The 8,709-nt window shown below is 43.0% G+C and overlaps 1 protein-coding gene across 1 annotated transcript in view; it reads right to left on the reverse strand.

Moving 5' to 3' along the window:
- MYO16 (myosin XVI) overlaps positions 1-4,575 on the reverse strand; it is a 358,751-nt gene extending 354,176 nt beyond the window's left edge. The window contains exon 1 of the mRNA XM_066545334.1: positions 4,477-4,575. The gene's annotated coding sequence lies outside the window, so the exon portion shown is untranslated. The remainder of the gene's footprint in view (positions 1-4,476) is intronic.
- Positions 4,576-8,709: the final 4,134 nt, after the last annotated feature.

Genomic DNA, 8,709 nt, shown 5'->3' on the forward strand with positions numbered 1-8,709 from the left:
TTTATTGCACCTAATAAAACACCACCTGACACAAACAAATCTCAACTGAGAATTGATCCACAATAAACTAGTGCAATACAAACAGCAACAGTTACAAGCTTTTTACAGCCCCTTTATACCAAAGGTACTTAACTGCTTCAAAACAAGCCCCACAATTACACTGACATTCCACATATCCTGCAGGCAGTCTTTCCAAACATTTTCTACCTTGTTCTAATTTCAAAACAAAATAATCCATTTTCTCAAAAGCAGATGCACAGATTTTTAGGTATCAGAACATTTGGTTTACACCAGTTTATTTCAAGTCCACTGAATATCATGTCACGTGAACACAAAATTCCTATTTGCAAGAAACATTTCACCCCCAGTTTGACATTGACCATCGTAAAAACTAATGTCTTCTGAACCACAAGCACATCTTTCAATTACCTGGATTTTACTGTCTGAAGTGGTTCTGTTCTATGCTTATGCTGCAGAACTTTTTCTCCTGGCAACTCAGCTGAGAGGAACTTAAGCCTAGAAGCACCAGAAAAATTAGCATGGCTACCAAGCCTGAGAGACTTTATTGTGAAGACTGTTTAATTAATTTTTAGTCCAACTTTAAGTGTCCCTTTTTATGTAATAACACCACAGTAACGAGCCCATTAAAAAGATATATATTTGCTATATCCCTTAGAAGAAAAGCTTAGTCATCTCTTCCTACAGCACAAGGCAGCAAACCATATTTTTGGTAATATTTTTTAGCTATTGAAACTTATAATAAACTCAATTGTTTTGCAGTGGGTACATTCAACCCTTTGTATTAAAATATTGATTCAGGCTGATAGAGATGTTCTGACTGAAAGCAGGTTGGGTGTTTTTTCAGAAAGAAAAAGTTTTCCTGAAACAAAAACCTTTCTGCAAATGGTAATGCAAATATAGTACGTAATTGTGGGGGAAAATGTAATGATCACAGATTTCAGGTGTATTACTCAGTAGCTGAGTCTTCATATTGACACCATCAAGACCTGAAGCCAGCTCCAACACTTCAGGTTACACACTTTGCTTTTATGATCCCAAATATTTTAAGGAAGAGAAAAATCTTTCCCTGACCAAACTGATATAATGTTTGCATTAATACCTCCAGGAATTCGAAACTGATATTTTATAGTGAAACATTTAGAATGAACAAAAGCTAAAATCCATTATCCAACCCTCCTCTTCTGCATGTGTGATAAGACATGCCAGGAATATACACACTTATAGCCATGAATCAGAACATGATTTGTTAATAATTGCTCCACCAAAAGGCTGTGTGAGTACTTCCATATATACACAAATATTAATGTTTATTTGATTGTTGTGAAATGTCTCAAAAAAGCTAAATGTATTAACAGCTATGCTGGGCACCACATGAAACACACACCTTAGGGAAGATAACACATCTAAGTGCAAAGGTTAGAGTTAGATGCCTGCCAGGATGTTTTTTCATCTTATTGAGACAAAAAATATTTGTCATCTTTTCCAGAAAAACTGTAATTCACATGAACTTGGCAGAGTTGTAAACCAGCAAGTTTGTCCCAAAAAATGGGAAGTATCTCCAGTAGATGCTGTTGTTGCCAACATGTGACAACACAATATACCCAGGTACCAGCAGCTGCATGCCCAGCTATTGCTAACTTTGTGCAGGATTACAACATTTTTCTATATTCACTAGCTACAATTAGTTTAATAATAGTCAGTAGCAGAAAGAAGGTGAGGTGGCAAAACCACAAAATAAATGTGCAAGTGAGGTTTGCTAGACTATGACCAGAAAGACATTAACAAGTCAACACAGAGGACTGAGATGTAACTGACAGACACTACAAAGTGGACCATGCTGCTTTATTGAGGTTGAGTTTTTTCATTGTTGGTATTGTTTAGTTTTTTGTTATGTTTTGTTGAGATCAAGTCAGATGACAAAATCTCTATTTTGTCACTTTTTTATAAAACTGGACAAAGAAATCATGTTCATGAAAATCTGAATAAAAGCAGTATTCAGATTGGAAGAATATTTTTTCTGCTGCATCTCACAATTGAACAAAAAAACCCTTTTCTGTGTAGATGTATATTGAAACTCCATATTTAAGGAAATCAGCCTGAAGTAACTTGTTGGTTAGGAAAATCAGGTGAAACAGAAGAGGCTGATGTTCAAATCTGTAATTAAGCTCAGGGAAGTATCCCATTTATAATGGCCATTTACCTTATGTTCACTTTGTCAGAGCTCCATTGTCTAAGGTAAGAAATCATTCCCTTCCAAAAGAGTAAAAATGTTGTTGGTCTGCTGTTTCACGACAAAAATATTTTAAGGCAGCTTTAACCTGGATGTCCATTTTTCTTGATATGACATCTTGCATAAGCACAGTATTTTATAGATACCTTCAAGCAGGGATCTGAATTTAGCACTAAGATCTTATTTTACAGGGGTGAATGCCAAATGCTTTTCATCTCATTATGCTGGTTTGAAATAACAGTACTACTTAAAAGTAACATAATGACAACATAAAATGCAAGAGCTCTTTCAAAGCAGTGAAATAAACCATGATGGTCAGTTGCCTCAACCAGCACTACAAATTCCAAGCAAATCAAGCTCCATTTAATTCCTACTGTACAATTACAGAATATATGATACCCTGTGTAGACATATTTAAATAACTCTGTACACTTCCAGCTGGAATTACTTAGATCTCCCACTTCAAAATATTTTGATGTTTATTCTTGTTACACATTAAATACAGGTTCTGCATACTATAAACATTATTGCTAGTACTTAGAAAATTATTCCATAATCAGGAAAGATTCAATTCATAATGAAAACGTATTATAACAGACACAAAATATATAAAGCCAGTTGTTCTCTGGAAACTGAGCTCTGGCCTAACCTATGTAAAATTAGACAATTGGCTTCCTCTCTGTTCCTTCCTCTTACAAATTGCTTGCTGTACCTGTGTCATCCTTTGAGGCCGAGGACTGGCTTTCTCTTTGTGTAATGTGATTTGCAGCTGGGATTTCTGAATGCTGCTACAACACAAAATTACTGCAATGGTTCAGAGCTCTGCTCCACCAATCACCCTAATCCCAGTCTTTACTGGTACTTTTAATGGCACCCCTGCTGTTACAGAACAATAGCCCACTCAAGAGAACTTGTCCCATCACTTTGAGTCAACTGTAAACACACACATATATACATGTACTTCTTACATAATACCCTTTTTTCTTGTTTTTTCTTTAAATAATCAGGCACATCTCAGATGCTGACAATGGAATCTAGAATGTTTTTACACTCACAAAATCATTCCCGAAGCAAAACACCACCTAAAAGGGCTACTATTTCAGCACTGCCCCCTCATTTTTGGTATAACGTACTGATAAAGGGATAACAGGACTGTAAGTGGAATACATAGGAGAATAAAAAGCTCAACAGGAGAATAGTCTCTTATAAAGTTGTGGGAGCAGGAGTCGAGAGAAAACACGGTCTGCCTGAAATTCTGCCCAGGAACAACCCACAGCAGGAGACAAAGTTCCTAAACTGACTGTGTAAGCATCTAAATTGCATCATACCTCTCCTCCTGAAGCATACGGGATTATCCTGACACGCTGTTCTCTATCTTGCCAGAGGGAAGGAAAAGTCATTTTTCCCCAGAGCGATCCTCCAGATCAGGATCCCACTGCCAGCAACCCCAGCCCTGGGGTAAAGCCAGGGCTGCCGGTATCCAACCTCGTACCCGCAAGTTTCCCATGGCGAAAGCCGGGAGCAGGAAGGGATCCAGCCCGGCACGGCGGCGCTGGGGACAGGGGCTGAGGAGCCACCTGAGGCGAGCTGGCGCTGGAAACCAGCCCGGCGCTGACATTGCTCTGAAGTCCTTCTGTCACCCATTGGGGAGGCACACTGCCACAAAAGATTGGGATTTAACCGACTGACACTACCGATGAGAGAGAATGTTTATCAGAAAATCTCCATCCAGCTGCCTGTCAGCACAGATTTCCACCAGCGGGGTGGCAGGACCGCGACAGCCTCTCCGCCCCAACCAGGGGCTCGGAAAGGGCAGCGGCGCGTCCACAAAGGGGCTGGTTAAAGCCAAGTGCCCATCTGAGGGAGCCTGGGCGAGTTTTCTGCCCCCAGCACACAATGAGCACCGCGCTGACCCCCGGGCTCCCCCGGCTCGCTCCCCGCCGGCAGCGCGGGCGGGTCCTGCCGCCCCTGGCGGAGACCACCGGGGCCGGGCACGGACACACGGACAAAAAGGAACCCGGAACAGATGAAATAGCACACACACCACCACCCTCCTCGCTCTCCTAATACTCACAAGAGAGCACCAACCAAGCCCGTCCGCAAAAGGCGCCTCCTCATCAGCCCGCTCCCGGCACGGGAGACCTGCGGGGCATCATCCCCCGCCGCGGTGCGCGCCTGCCGGGCCCCCGCCGCCCTCGTCCTTCCCTGCCCAGGGCGGCACTCACCTCGGGGGGACGAGGCCAGGCTGAGGGGCCGCCCCTGTGCCGGTGCCGGGCAGCGGCGGCGCGAGGCGCACTTCCACTTTCTCTGGGGGTCTTTCTTTGCCGAGCCGAGCCGAGCGGAGCCGCGCCGCCTCTGCCTTCCCCGGCACTCCTCCCCGCCCGCCCCTCACCGCCGCCTCCCCGCGATGCGAAGCGAAAAGAAGCAAGGAAGGGAGGGAGGGAGGGATGCGGAGCGGTGCCCAGCGGCCGGGCCGGCCGGGGGCGGCTCTCCCGGCACTGCCCCGCCCCGCTACCTGCCCGGGCAGCCCGGGGGCGACGCGGCGGTTCCGAGGAGACACCCCGCCGAACCCCCCTCTTGCATCCCTCTGCTTCCCTTGGCCGTGCTCACCTGCCGTGCCCGGAGCTCACTGGGCCCCGCAGGGCACGCCGCAAAGGGCTGCTGCTTTTTCGGGGTTTGACATGCTTTGTCCGCCCCTCTCCTTCGATAAACTGCTCGAAGGAAAAGGTCCGGGAAGGCTGTGTGTGTGGGAGCAGTCTACATGTACTTCAACACAAAGACCCACTTGATTCCCTACTGGCACCTAATGCCCAACAAAAGAGAATCGCTGGGAATGTCATAATTATCACCCCGTGAGATGGATGCAAAATCAACAGTTCTTACGAGGTTGTACTTACAGAACAAATGGCAGCATGGATGCATCTGTTTCTGTCCCGGTACTATAAGCAGCTTGTTCACACCCTACTGCTTTAGAGCTGTGTTTTCTGGCACTGTAGGTAGAAATCTTGCAAAAACATAAAGGCAGGGAAGTTACAAATCTCAGTGATAGTCTTTTGACACCTTATTGACTAAGGAGACAGGCTGTTAAGATCTTTTGCCCACAGATGAGAACCCTACCTAACTTCTAGTGAAAGTGCACATCAGACCATCATTTTTCAATGAAGGCTTAATAGGAAGTATCCTAGCAAAGTCCTCACTAGACACTGCCCTACACAACACATGCTATGTAGTCTTCCACTACATCCTCTCAATAGGAGCCATCTTTGCTATCCTAGCAGGATTCACCCACTGATTTCCTCTGTTTGCAGGGTATAGTCTGCATGCCACACGGGCCAAAACTCACTTCAGGGTTATATTTACAGAAGAAAGCTCTGCCTACTCCCACAACCCTTTCTAGACCTAGCTGGCATGCCAATGATACACAGACTATCCAGATACCTACACACCATGAAATGCTATAGAATATAAATACCTACATATTAGATTACCCTTCACTTGGTCTTGAATGGTCCCTGCTTACCTGATGATGGCACCTGCACTGCTGACTCAAGTTCAATTGTATGGGGTATAAGCAGCTGTCCCTCATTTAAAGCCCAATTGTGATCCACATGTAACCAGTCCACATCTGAAACACACTCAAGGCTTTCCAGAGAAGCTCAAGCTATGAATCATGGATCTGATCACAGAATTCTTCACAGGAAATTATAGGAACCTGGTGTGCAACTGAACAGCTAGTGTCCTTGTAGGCAGATTAGATACAGGCAGCAGGGGATGTGGAGTGCAGAGTTGGGGGCAGAGCACACAAGGTCTGGAAGCTGAACCAGCACACAAGAGTGTGTGGACCAGCACACAAGCTATGAGGACTGAAAGAAAGGAGAGCCTGGTCTTTAACTTTGTGATTGTGTAATCAGTTAGGAAATATACTCCCAGAATAGTTTTTATCCTGGTTTTGCACGCTATAGGTATCATAATTTAGACCTTCATTGAGACTCCTGCAGGTTAAATCCTTGAATGATGCCTTATGGTTCCTTGACGTTGAATTCTGGCTGCCTTCTGTCTGAAGCACTTTCTTCAAAAGTGGACTGAAACCGTCTGGGGCTAAGGAAAGCCTTCAATGGCCCTTTGTTTGTTTACCAAGCCCTCTAAATAATCAACAGTTATGCAAAAGGAAGGCAATTTCTTCCTTGTGCTCTGTAAGCAACTTTCATGTATAAGATCTGTCATTTCCTATTGATTTTAACTCAGTACAGAAAGACCAATGTCTCAGGTAGAAAGGATCTCCTAGATTTGCGATGTCTATTTTTTTCCTTTGACTTTTTCTATAATGCAGATTTATTCTAGAGACACCTTCTTTGTTTGAGGGACTAGTGGCTAAACATCTAAAATGGAAATGAAGCAATAGTTGTGTAAAGTACCTCAGCAAAGTCCTTTAAAACCACTATTTCATGTCAAAGTGAAATTGTTGCCAGTAGCACCAAGGTAAGCCCCATTATTGCAAACACTGACATCCAGAAGTTTATTTACAAGGCCAATTGTGTTTCAAATCATTGAGGTGTGTCACGTGAGATAGAGGAAAATCCCTGCAAGCTGAAAGACCTTCTCAAAAGCAAAAGCTGAAAAAGTTACAAAATAATCACAACTATGTATCGAGAAATGAGCAAGCAATTCATTTTTTGTTCTTGGAAAAAGAGAAAGGGGAGCACTGGTATGAAAACAAATGTTTATATCTTAGTGTTTGCTGGTGTCTACTTACTTAAAAGGAAGAAATGTTTAGATGCCACAGGAGGCGACTCCAGCACTAAATTAGTTCGCTGTTTCCCCTGCAGGTGTACATTTTCAATGTAGCTAAGATGGTTTGGGAGCTGTCTAAAGGTGGCAGTCCTGCTCCTAATGCTTCCTCTGTTGGAGCAAAATTTGAAGAAACCTAAACATTTCTTCATAGCTAGTTTAGATGCTTGAAAATGTTCTGAGAATTGCTGCTGGGTGGATGGGAAGGAAGCCGAGAGCAAGCAGCTGTAGGGCCAGCAAAAAGAGATGAGGATGGCCCTGGGACTGCAGCAGGCAGCCCCCAGTTTGACTGAGCTGTCTTGTGAAATTCACCTTCATAGGAAGAGCTCAGAACAGACTGTACATTAAATCTGTTCTTCCTATGGTATTACTTTACATAATTCTGGCTCAATGAGTTGCTAAAGAGAAAGAAATATTTTGTTCCTTTGTGGTTAGGGCACACTATCAGGCTGAGGGAAGACCTCACTTCTGGTGCTTCCTTGAAGAATTGATTATAGATACTCAAACAAGGCATCAAACCAAGGTCTCCCTATTTCCCCAGTATCTTCAGTCATTCCTCCTGCATCAAATTCCCTAGCTGCAAATTCCAGTGCCACACAGAAATGCATGCCCAGCTTTCAGCACATTGGCACTGATATCATCAGCATCACAACATAATCCCATCAGCAGTGCTGGTCTATGTGATTCCTGTACCCAAGCTACCACTGCTGGCTCTGCAGGACACAGAACTCTGCTGGGTAGATGTACTGTTTTCCAGCAGGCAAACCATATGAAAATATAATTCTAAGAGTTAATGAAATACTGGATTATTCCACCAAAATGGCAACATTTCATTAAAATAGCAATATTGATTCTGTTTCCAAAGCTGATTCTTCTTCTATTAGAAGACCTCAAAGGTCAGTTTATCATCTGATGCATATAAAGCTTCCCAGTTTTTTAGTTTTGATTAGTTTGCTGACATAGAAACATGCCCATCTCTTTTTTTGTAAAGCCACAAATTAGAAGGAAGGTAACAAAAATTCCCCACATTGATATTTGAAGTTAGTGATGTTCACTGTAAAAATAATTTGGCAGATTAAGAAAACCCAAAATTTGGATAAAATCTTTGTAATGGTGAGCTAACGACCCACTGATGTTAACTGTATCTATTCAAACCTCAATATGAGCAGAAAATTACTTAAGTATAATTTCCAATCTTTGTGTATTCTACAAAGAATTACATTGCAGTTCATTCATTCACTCTTGTATTGATAGTTATGAATCTAAATTGCTGTCACATTTGACACTAACCTTCAAACAAATCATCACTCCTTGCTTCTCCCCCAGAGCACAGTCATTATATATCATCAGGGGATGAAATTCTGAATCAGAAGGAATTTGAAGTAGTTTGAAATAATCAGTTCATTTCTGTAAGCTACAGTTGGTCGGAAATTCTAGTGTGGGTCCACACAGTATTTTTACAAGTAAAAGCCTAGAGAGATTCCATAAGAAAGCATGGTCATTCCCACAGCCTGAGCTCTACCAAAACGCCAAGCATGCCACTGGAATAACATGAATAAGAGCAGCATTCCTTCTGCAGCTCAGAAATTCCTATTTCACAGGAAATGGAACTTAACCTCTGTGGTTGTTTTAAAGCTGCCTTCTTATGCTTAAGTGGATTGTCTTTCACT

This window comes from Molothrus aeneus, chromosome 2 (genome assembly GCF_037042795.1).
Source record: "Molothrus aeneus isolate 106 chromosome 2, BPBGC_Maene_1.0, whole genome shotgun sequence".
Taxonomy (NCBI): domain Eukaryota; kingdom Metazoa; phylum Chordata; class Aves; order Passeriformes; family Icteridae; genus Molothrus; species Molothrus aeneus.